Consider the following 12,600-nt stretch of genomic DNA (forward strand, 5'->3'; position numbering starts at 1 on the left):
GATGTAGGCTCAAGCAGTGACATCATATTGTCTCATTAGTTCCAGATGACACCACAATACATATTTTTTGGTAAATTTGAGTTTTGAACTGAAAACAATCCTCAGTTACTCTACTGAGCTGGAGTTCATCGATTATTTATCATCCAGCCCTATAGGCTAATGGTCACTGCATTTCACCATAATAAAATATTAAAATATGTATCAATCCCGGAATGGAGGAGACTTTCATTGGGCAAAACCTATTCAATACCAGTTGCTGTCAGTGGACTAAGTTCAGCCCCTCTACTGAAATATTCAGAGATGTGAGAGGAGTAAACAGTGGTCTTAGAGCAGAGAGGGTGAGACACTGGGACGCTGTAAAGTCCATGGAGAATAGGAGCACCTCCTCCCAGCTGCCCACTGCACTGAGGCTAGGAAACAGTCACCACCGATAAATCTACGTAATCAATCATTTCAATGAGCATTTTTCGACTGCTGGCCATACTTTCCACCTGGCTACCCCGGCCAACTGCTCTGCACCCCGCACAGAAACTTGCCCCCCCCGCTTCTCCTTCATCCAAATCCAGACAGCTGATGTTCTGAAAGAACTACAAAATCGGGATCCCTACAAATCAGCAGGGCTAGACAATCTGGACCCTCTCTTTCTAAAATGATCCACCGAAATTGTTGCAACCCAGATTACCAGCTTGTCTAACCTCTCTTTTGTATTGTCTGAGATCCCCAAAGATTGGAAAGCTGCCTCAGTCACTCTAGTCCCAAACTGTTATAGACCTATAGCCATCCTGCCCTACCTTTCTAAAAATCTTCGAAAGACAAGTTAACAAACAGATTACTGACCATTTCGAAATCCCTTCTCCACTATGCAATCGGGTTTCCGAGCTGGTCATGGGTGCACCTCAGCCACGCTCAAGGTCCTAAACGATATCATAACCGCCATTGATAAAAGACAGTACTGTGCAGCCGTCTTCATCGACCTGGCCAAGGCTTTCGACTCTGTCAATCACCGCATTCTTATCGGCAGACTCAACAGCCTTGGTTTCTCAAATGACTGCCTCGCCTGGTTCACCAACTATTTCTCAGATAGAGTTCAGTGTGTCAAATCAGAGGACCTGTTGTCCGGACCTCTGGCAATCTCTATGGGGGTGCTACAGGGTTCAATTCTCGGGCCGACTCTTTTCTCTGTATATATCAATGATGTCGCTCTTGCTGCTGGTGATACTCTGATCCACCTCTACGCAGACAACACCATTCTGCATACATCTGGTCCTTCTTTGGACACTGTGTTAACAAACCTCCAAACGAGCTTCAATGCCATACAACACTCCTTCCGTGGCCTCCAACTGATTTTAAATGCTAGTAAACCTAAATGCATGCTCTTCAATTGATTGCTGCCCGCAACCGCCCGTCCGACTAGCATCACTACTCTGGACGGTTCTGACAGAATACAGTGGGGCAAAAAAGTATTTAGTCAACCAGCAATTGTGCAAGTTCTCCCGCTTAAAAAGATGAGAGAGGCCTGTAATTTTAATCATAGGTACACTTCAACTATGACAGACAAAAACTAATTATCCTACCGATCCTTGACTTTGGCGATGTCATTTACAAAATAGCCTCCAACACTCTACTCAGCAAATTGGATATAGTCTACCACAGTGCCATCCGTTTTGTCACCAAAGCCCCATATACTACCTACCACTGTGACCTGTATGCTCTCGTTGGCTGGCCCTTGCTACATATTCGTCGCCGAAGCTGGAGACTATTATCTTCCTCTCTAACTTTAAGCATCAGCTTTCAGAGCAGCTTACCAATCACTGTACCTGTACACAGCCCATCTGTAAATAGCTCACCCAACTACCTCATCCCTATACTGTTCTCTTTTGTTGTTGTTGCTATTTTGCACCCCAGTATCTCTACTTGCACATCATCATCTGCACATCTATCACTCCAGTGTTAATGCTAAATTGTAATTATTTCACCTCTATGGCCTATTTATTGTCTTACCTCCCTAATCTTACTACTTTGCACACACTGTAGATAGACTTTTTCTATTGTGTTATTGACTGTACGTTTGTTTATACCATTTCTAACTCTGTGTTGCTGTTGTTTTTGTCGCACTGCTTTGCTTTATCTTGGACAGGTCGCAGTTGTGAGTGAGAACTTGTTCTCAACTGGCCTACCTGGTTAAATAGTGGGCATCAAGATTAAATAATACAAGTCATGACAGCACAGTCATTCAGGACATTCAGGATATATACATATAGATCATATGTGGATGGGTTGGTGCCTAACTCTTGATTCATCCACATGATGAAGCTAAAGCAGGCTGCTCTCAAATCAGCCAGGGCTCTTTGGGCTCATTACATACTGGTGAGGTCACCCATAACTCAACCCAGTGGGATATCAACATCCCAGTGGGATGTCATGCACCTCTTAAATTTTGAGATTTTGGCAAAATATAGTGACATAGTATTTAGGCTTCACTGTAAGAGTAACAACACATTTTCACAGCTGTAACTGGACGAAAGTACCACAAATAGCCAAATGTGAGTTCACCTCACTTCTTTTGAACCAGCCCAGAACGACAGAACGTTCTATATTTCCACTGAGATGAATTCTACATCACCCAGTTTGTGGACACTGACAACTTGCTGACCAACCTGCGGGTGCAGATGGAGATGATGGCAGAGAATTCAACAGTTGCGACGTCCATTCAGCGCCCTCTACCTCTGGTGTGGCATGACCCCCACAGGTACACCCTTCATTCATTTCACTCAATGGCACCATTTCTACACCTCCGCCTTTTTATTGGCCCACTGCTGGCCCCCTTCTCGGGAAGACAACTTTATGGTTTGTTGCCATCCGAATGTTAATTCAATCTGAAGCATTGCACTTGTCTGTCTGTCTTGTCTGGCTCTGTTAGTGTTATGATGAGTAAGGGTATTGTCAGAGGGCAGGAAAACAGATGGAGCCAATTTCATGATTTGCCTTCTGCCATCTTGCTTCACACCACCACTCCCTTGGCACTGTCCCTCAGTGTTATGTGACCGTATGGCGAGCTCTTCTGTCCTTTCCCAGTTTCATTTGAGTTTTGCTGGTTTGTTTGCCACTTCAGCGTGATTTTGCATTCAGTTTTCTATCTATGACATCAGTATTAAATTCAATTAGCGAGTGTCTTTTTTCAACGTCAACAATGTTTGTCACGCATGATAATTTATACAATTAATGCAAATTAAATGTGTTTCCTTTTTGATTCATTGTATTACATCATGTTCTTTCATGTGTGCTCAATGCCCACCATTGTATTTGAAGACTTGAAATATGCAAATGACCAGGGAGGATATTAAAAAAAAATAATAATTTCAAGGGCTACATAAAATGTCATAGTGGGGCCTGATTTGGCCTTTGGGCCACTTCTTAATGCTCAATTTAGTCTACTGTGTCTCTGCTTGCCCTCTCAGGCTTACTACAAGTGCACCCCAGAGTACATCCCCATCAGAAACGGGAAGAACCAGGGCTGCTTCGGTGTTCCCATGGTGCACTCTACCTTCCTGGTGGTCTCCGCCCAGGCGCTGGCCTTGCACCCGCCACACCACCATTACACCTTTCCCCTGGATGGCATCATGGTCTTCTCCTTCTCTGCGCGGCGGGTAGGTCAGACATGGAGTCTTAATGAATTGTGTTTACATGCACCGTTCATTACTGCATATTGAATGGGGGATCTGGGCTTAAATAGCATTTCTTCCTGCTTTCTTTCTGGTGCAATACACACAACAGAATAGTCCCAAACGTGCAAACCCCACCTACAGTATCTGCCACACCAGGCATACTCAATCAAACATGCAATACATGTAACGTGTATGTGTCTAATGTATTAGGTTATATTATGACCCTGTGATTCCGTGCAGATGTACATATGCAACAGAGAGCACTATGGGTATCTGCCACGGCCCCCGAAGTAACAGCAAGGTTAGGAGGAGGTGGAGAGATTTAGCCACACCATGACTGAGGCTCTGATTGAGACGAATCCTTTCTTACATTTCTGCACAAATCTTGGAATGACATTAATGCATGATTTCCACAAACGTTCGAGCAAGGTCTGAGCATTCTGATTTAGTATAGGATATTCTCTCTCTCACACACACACCCCCCTCACTATCTTTAAATATATCCCTCCACGCTTGCCTTCTACATCCTTTCGTGCTTTCCCCACGCCTACAGACCAGTCCCTGTGAAGCTGTTACGACTCCCCTCACTTTAACAGCCTTGTCAGAATGCCCACTCCTCCGTTATAGCTTACTAGCTATCTCTTTCTCTCCTTCATTTTCTTGAGAAAATCCCCAACATGGTCATTAATGAGAGGCTGAGGAATTCCTATGGAAATCATAGATGACCAATGTCTCAACACAGTGTGATCTGCTTTTATTTTATAATAAGAGTCTAATACATATATTTTTCTCCGGTCGATTGTCAAATCAAATTCAAATCAAATTTATTTCTCTAAAGCCATTTTTACATCAGCAGATGTCACAAAGTGCTGTACAGAAAGCCTAAAACCCCAAAAGAGCAAGCAATGCAGATGTGGAAGCACGGTGGCTAGGGAAATCTCTCTAGAAAGGCAGGAGCCTAGCAAGAAACCTAGAAAGGAACCAGGCTCTGAGGGGTGGCCAGTCCTCTTCTGGCTGTGCCGGGTAGTGATTATAAGAGTGCATGGCTATATTGTTCTTCATAATGTTCAAAAGTTCATATATGACCAGCAAGGTTGAATAATAATCACAGTGGTTGTAGAGGGTGCAACAGGTCAGTACCTCAGGAGTAAATGTCAGTTGACATTTCATAGCCAAGCATTCAAAGGTTGATCATGAAGCATTACAAATACATGCACCATGCACCTAAACCTGGAAAAGATTGTATTTGATGAGGTTCTGAGAATGCCCTTACAGTGCATCCACTGTATACTGTGTCTTTAGTCATCCACTGTTATTCATTTCATACGAATCATGAGAAAGGGGATAAAGGATGGGACTGTCTATTCTCCCCACCTTCATTCTATTTCTTTCGGATTCATCCGAAGCGGCGCTTTGTGCGGCGGGATCGAATGCTGGGCAACCCTCTCCGTTCTGGGCATCCATATTACACTAACAGTGGTGGTGGATGGCAAGTACGACACCACAACCAAAAAAGCACATTACGTAACGCCTGCACCTGTTACTTCAGAAGGGAATAAAAGAAATGGCCTGCTATCCATACTGAATCCTCACTCCACTCCACTATTGCTCCAATTAGTGAAGCATGGATTCATAAAGACCGTGAAACTTAGATTTATTATCTATATCGTAATCTTCCTTTGATCTTTTGTCTGATAAAGAACAGGTGCCAATGCTGCACAGGTGCAAACCTGAAGTAAATCTAGACCTAAGCATCTGGGCTGGGTTTGAACATTTGGAATGATGTTTACTAATCTTTTATTTTCTTCTCTTTTGTTCAGAGCTCTGAACACCTCCAAGCTGCAGGCAATGGGCATAGACATGTTGCCTGAGTACAAAGACTCGTATTCGGGGGGGGGGGTGTCCTGAATCGGCTGCTTCCCCAGTCACTACAACATCTGGAAACAGTTGCAGATCTAGTCTATACATGCAAATCGATTCTATACACCTGCAAAACATTGCATAAAAAATCCTAATAAACATTGATAGCTGCTACATTTATTGATTGTGTTAAGGATCTGTAACATTGCTCAAACTACTTTACTACAACTAGTTTGTTACTTGATAGATGGAAAGATACAGGACACAATACATGACCAAAGGTATGTGGACACCTGCTCGCCAAACATCTCATTACAAAATCATGAGCATTAATATGGAGTTGGTCCCCCCTTTGCTGCTATAACAGCCTCCATTCTTTTGGGAATGCTTTCCGCAAAATGTTGGAACATTGCTGCGGGAACTTGCTTCCATTCAGCCACAAGTGCATTGGTGAGGTCGGGCACTGATGTTGGGCGATTAGGCCTGGCTCACAGTCGGCCTTCCAATTCATCCCAAAGGTGTCCGATGGGGTTGAGGTCAGGGCTCTGTGCAGGCCAGTCAAGTTCTTCCACACTAATCTCGACAAACCATTTCTGTATGGACCTCACTTTGTGCACGGGGGCATTGTCACACTGAAACAGGAAAGGGCCTTCCCCAAACTGTTGTCACAAAGTTGGAAGCACAGAATCGTCTGGAATGTAATTGTATGCTGTAGCATTAAGAATTTCCTTTACTGGAACTAAGAGGCCTAGCCCAAACTATGAAAAACAGCCCCAGACCATTATTCCTCCTTCACCAAACTTTACAGTTGGCACTATGCATTAGGGGAGGTAGTGTTCTCCTGCCATCTGACAAATTCAGATCCGTGAAGCGTGATTAATCACTCCAGAGAACATGTTTCCACCAGCAGACGCTTGGCATTGTGCATGGTTATCTTAGGCTTGTGTGCGGCTGCTCGGCCATGGAAACCCATTTCATGAAGCTCCCAACAAACAGTTATTGTACTGACGTTGCTTCCAGAAGCAGTTTGAAATTCGGTAGTGAGTGTCGCAACCGAGGACAGACGATTTTTACGCGCCACGCACTTCAGCACTCAGTGGTCCCGTTCTGTGGTCTACCGCTTCGTGGCTGAGCCGTTGTTGCTCCATGACGCTTCCACTTCACAATAACAGCACTTACAGTTGACTGGGGCAGCTCTAGCAGGGCAGAAATTTGATGAACTGACTTGTTGGAAAGGTGGGATCCTATGACAGTGCAACGTTGAAAGTCACTTAGCTCTTCAGTAAGGCCATTCTACTGTCAATGTTTGCCTGCGGAGACTGCATAACTGTGTGCTTGATTTTATACACCTGTCAGCAACGGGTGTGGCTGAAATAGCCCAATCCACTCATTTGAAGGGGTGTCCACATACGTTCGTATATATATAGTGTAGAAGGCGATGTAAATTGTTTTAATGTATAAAGCATTTGGAGATTCAAACCCTGGCTCAGTGGCCGTCCTGTGGTGAATGTCACCCTCTAGATGTTGAAACAGGGACTGCAGCATATGCTGGTGCTGGAGTACGATGTTCGGACCGAGCAGCAGTTTCGCAGCAGACTGGTGACCATCATGGAGAATGTGGACCAAGAGGGACTGGATTGGGATCTGATGTGAGGGCTGATTGGCTGCACACACACACGCGAACACACCCAGATAAACAGACAGCGCAGCTCAATAGTCTCAATAGTCTAAAATGTATTTATTTATTTTTCTAGGAATACTTAATAAAACAAATGGAACTAGGTTGAAGCGTCTCCCTCTCTCCCTCAGCTAAAGTGCATTCGGAAAGTATTCTGGCCCCTTCCCTTTTTCCACATTTTGTAACGTTACAGCCTTATTCTAAAATGTATTAAATTATAATTGTTTTCTCATCAATCTACACACAATACCCCATGATGACAAAGCAAAAAAACGTTGTTTTTTTTGTAGAAATTGTTGCAAATTTATACAAAATAAAGAACATAATATCTCATTAACATAAGTATTCAGACCCTTTACTCAGTACTTTGTTAAAGCACCTTTGGCAACGATTACAGCCTCGATCCTACTTGGGTTTGACCCCACAAACACAAGCTTGGCACATCTGTATTTGGCGAGTTTCTCCCATTCTTCTCTTCAGATCCTCTCAAGCTTTGTCAGTTGGATGGGTTGCGTCACTGCATAGCTACTTTCAGGTCTCTCCAGAGATGTTCGATCGGGTTCTAGTCCGGGCTCTAGCTGGGCCACTCAGGGACATTCAGAGGAGTCTGAATACTCTCCGAATGCACTGTATGTGGGGCATAAGCGGCTAGGGGTGAAGCAGCCAAAGCGCTGGGTGGAGGGGGTCTGTAACCCGGTACGCCCTGTTTGCTCCCACTGGATCTTGATCTATACCCTCTCCCCGCAGAGAGGCAAGAGCCTCCTGGGGGCCCCGTTGCAAGATGCTGCCTGTGGATGAATACCTGCCTTTCATGTTCAATAAGCACCCAAGATGAGTTCCAGTGGTTGGACAAAGTATATTTTCATACAGGCGTTTGCTTTTTTAAACTGCCGTGTTCACTCTTTTTCACACTATCTTTCTCCGGCAAGCACCTTATTTAGCAAGTAGATGCTTGTTGAGTAATATTTGCCCTTGTAAACCCTGTGTTTGCTGATCTTAAAGGAAAACTTCACTCAACAACTATCTTTTGGCATTTTTGTCATTCGTCCACTGTTGCTACTGTCCCAAAATGTATTGCATGTCAGTAGTCAAGTTTTCAAGATATTGGACTATCAAGATGCAAAGTGTCACCTGCCACATCTTCATGGTGATGCATTTTGTGGCTGTATCAACAGTGGACGAATTATATAAATACCAAAAAGAGAGTTTTTGAGTGGATTTTTCCTTTAAGAGACTAGATAGTGACCAAAACGGTGCAAACAATATGGTGATGGTTCCAGTTGATTGTTTCCTTGCTCCACAAGGGGAAGGGGTTGTTTTCAGACCGGGCATGTCTGAAAACGACTGTCCTTGCCCTCAGAGAGGAGTAGAGGGACGTCCTATGCCCCCCGGGCGTCGCCAAAGAAGGAGGCATGCCTCCACCCTTGCCCGCCAGCATACACAGAGATGAACTCTATCCATTAGCCAGCTCTCTCTCTCTCTCTGTCGAACCATCTGGTTTCACAGCACCTCAAAATGGAACTTGAATGGGCGTCTAATGGCAGGAGCTGCGAAAACAGCCGCCGGTTTTACCGTTTTTTCCCTGATTGCTTAGGCACCATCTTTGAAACTGCAGGCATTTTTTTTTTCAAAACTCGACACACTAACCAGAACACCTTACGCCAAACCAGCAAAACATTATACAAACAAACAATTCTTGCAAAACTCTTCAAACTCTTTTAGAAAATGGTGTTTTTGCCTCAATACAGGACACACAAATCATCACTTGTATAAGCACACGAAGCACCAACTAGGCACTGATAATATAAATTCCTTTTTCTGTGTGCAGGGCACGGCAGTTTGCAATAAAGGTTTGTCATACATGTAGTAAACTCACATACACACAGGTATCCAAATGTGTAAAGTATTGGATGTGTACTCCGAACTTAACACACTATCAATACAAATAAGGGGCTAAAGTAAATATTTTGTCTCTCTCCAAATGTTCCAACACTCCTCAAGCAACAAAAGCGCAGTAAGGAGAAAACAAAAACATTTGTGCTAGAAAAAAAAGAACAGATTTATTTATTGTTGTTGCCTTTGTGAGTCTGACCGTTAAGACTTCATCCACATCACATGCGATGTTGTCTTGAGCTAGGCAGCGTGAAAAGTATCGCCTGGAGTGTCGTGCAGTGATGTATGGGCCTAGGATCGCATGATGGTAAAGGACGCCGTTTTAACATTATGTTACCACGTTGTCCTGGGACGTTGATGATGACACGGTGTCCAATGATATTTCTGCCGCAGCCCCTTGTATTTGCAAGGTTGAAACCTGCCTTGTCCACATATATTAGCTCATGATGCACTGCAATCGGCTTCTAGCTCCACGACTCTCTGAAAGAGACGAGACAAAACAATGTATCACGGTACGAAAAGACAGGGATCAGTCAATATGATGTAGCATCACACACTTCTAGATCCAGTACATATTCACATCTCAGTTGATTTACACGGTCTGAGTTTCTTTCGAAAGGGAATCTGTACAGCTGCTTCATCCTAATTCTATTGTGTTTCAGTAGACGAGACAGTGCAGAAAGACTCACTCTGTTTCAGTAGACGAGACAGTGCAGAAAGACTCACTCTGTTTCAGTAGACGAGACAGTGCAGAAAGACTCACTCTGTTTCAGTAGACGAGACAGTGCAGAGAGACTCACTCTGTTTCAGTAGACGAGACAGTGCAGAGAGACTCACTCTGTTTCAGTAGACGAGACAGTGCAGAGAGACTCACTCTGTTTCAGCAGAGAGAGAGACTCACTCTGTTTCAGTAGACGAGACAGTGCAGAGAGACTCACTCTGTTTCAGTAGACGAGACAGTGCAGAGAGACTCACTCTGTTTCAGTAGACGAGACGGTGCAGAGAAGACTCACTCTGTTTCAGTAGACGAGACGGTGCAGAGAGACTCACTCTGTTTCAGTAGACGAGACAGTGCAGAGAGACTCACTCTGTTTCAGTAGACGAGACAGTGCAGAGAGACTCACTCTGTTTCAGTAGACGAGACAGTGCAGAGAGACTCACTCTGTTTCAGTAGACGAGACAGTGCAGAGAGACTCACTCTGTTGACGTTTTGGAATATGGTGTTATCTGCCATTATGTGGTGCTACGGTTCTCTGAGTCTGATGCAGTTATTTGCAATGACCATATTTACAATGTGGGTTTCCTGCTCTGGGCTGAACAGTCCACCTCTTCCACCAGATCATGGTTTTCTTGCACTTCTGTAAAAACATTTGAATGGTTTTAGTGATAGATCCTTCTCATTGTGAAAGTACAGTACATATTACTGTACCAGTAAGACTACAGCACATACAGTTACTTACCGGTTTTCATTTTGAAATATCCGGATGATACCTGCACCAGTTTAGCGGCTCAGATTTGGTTGAACCCGTTGCCCAGCCTCCCTCATGCTCATCCCATGGTTGACAACGTGGTCAACCACAGTCGCTCTGATTTCCTCCATTTTTGTGTTCCTGACTCCCCTTCCTCTTCCCCGCTCTACTTCACCTCTTCCTTCTCCTCCTCTAGTTCTCACCCCTCTTACTCTCTTGTCCAATATTGGCCTCCATTGTTGTCCCAAACAAATGTTTAGCTGTGGCCTATTTAGTGCTCCAGCTCTGATTTGTAAGTGAACTTGTGATCTAAAAGGGTTTTCCCGTGTCAATGATGGAAAGGCAATTGGCAAAATAGTGTAGCAATGTAGAGACCAATGTTTACAGTTTTGCGAGAGGTATGTTATTAAATTGCAAACTGAGTGTAAAGCAGTGAGTTGAGTTTACAGCTTTGAAAAACGTGTGTTATAAATCTACAAAGCAGAGAACGTGCATTTAGTTTGGCACACTTGGTTATTGCTTTGGCTACAAGTGTTAATGGTTTCAGAGAACGTGCATTCAGTTTGGCACACTTGGTTATTGCTTTGGCTACAAGTGTTAATGGTTTCAGAGAACGTGCATTCAGTTTGGCACACTTGGTTATTGCTTTGGCTACAAGTGTTAATGGTTTCAGAGAACGTGCATTCAGTTTGGCACACTTGGTTATTGCTTTGGCTACAAGTGTTAATGGTTTCAGAGAACGTGCATTCAGTGTGGCACACTTGGTTATTGCTTTGGCTACAAGTGTTAATGGTTTCAAAGAACGTGCATTCAGTTTGGCACACTTGGTTATTGCTTTGGCTACAGGTGTTAATGGTTTCAGAGAACGTGCATTCAGTTTGGCACACTTGGTTATTGCTTTGGCTACAAGTGTTAATGGTTTCAGAGAACGTGCATTCAGTTTGGCACACTTGGTTATTGCTTTGGCTACAAGTGTTAATGGTTTCAGAGAACGTGCATTCAGTGTGGCACACTTGGTTATTACTTTGGCTACAAGTGTTAATGGTTTCAAAGAACGTGCATTCAGTTTGGCACACTTGGTTATTGCTTTGGCTACAGGTGTTAATGGTTTCAGAGAACGTGCATTCAGTTTGGCACACTTGGTTATTGCTTTGGCTACAAGTGTTAATGGTTTCAGAGAACGTGCATTCAGTTTGGCACACTTGGTTATTGCTTTGGCTACAAGTGTTAATGGTTTCAGAGAACGTGCATTCAGTTTGGCACACTTGGTTATTGCTTTGGCTACAAGTGTTAATGGTTTCAGAGATAGTGCTTCAAGAATCACTGTTGGTGTTTAAGCATTCAGAAAAAAATTGAATTGGCTGATCTCTCAGAGCATCACCATCTAGCGCAACCTCCCCCATACATTGTGGACTTCAAAGCGCAAGCGATTTAAACAAGGAAGTGAATTTGGAAAAGCTGAAAGTAGGCTTACGCATCTTAGAAATAGTTTTCACAAATAAACATTATATGCCCGAACTCAGAATCAATTGGGCTTCCCCAAAATAATATTGTGAAGTCACATCTAATGCAACTATTGCAGGCTCGATCCCTCTCCGTTGCCACTAGCTTCCACAGCCACAAAAGTCAAAATTGGCTCTGTCGAAAGTTCCAAACAGTCACACATTGTTACCAGGCTCTATGCCCCCACAATCTGAGCCAGGGGCCACGGTTAAGGTCATAAACAATCATCCCAAAATGTATTGTGTAACTCATTGAAGTTCCTTATAGATGGTGCTGAGCAATTAGTTCTTTATTTTTTTTTAAAGAATTACGATTTTTCGATCATTTAAAAAAAAAAAAATGCATCATGCAATATGTGGGTTGAGTGCTGTATAACAGAATAAAAATGAGTAAAAGTCACATGATTGCTTATCACTTTAACCATCAGTTATTCACAGTACTTTAGTCACATATTTCAGTTGTTTTATTTGATGACTTATTTCATTCCAAGTCATCTCATCTCAAAATCACTACTTTAGCAGTTCTTCGAAGT

At 43.5% G+C, this 12,600-nt stretch overlaps 1 pseudogene; it reads left to right on the forward strand.

Annotated features, from left to right (window-relative positions):
• Positions 1–2,304: 2,304 nt before the first annotated feature.
• LOC124010246 lies at positions 2,305–8,038 on the forward strand (annotated as a pseudogene).
• The last annotated feature ends 4,562 nt before the right edge of the window (positions 8,039–12,600 follow it).

This window comes from Oncorhynchus gorbuscha, linkage group LG22 (genome assembly GCF_021184085.1).
Source record: "Oncorhynchus gorbuscha isolate QuinsamMale2020 ecotype Even-year linkage group LG22, OgorEven_v1.0, whole genome shotgun sequence".
NCBI classification, from domain to species: domain Eukaryota; kingdom Metazoa; phylum Chordata; class Actinopteri; order Salmoniformes; family Salmonidae; genus Oncorhynchus; species Oncorhynchus gorbuscha.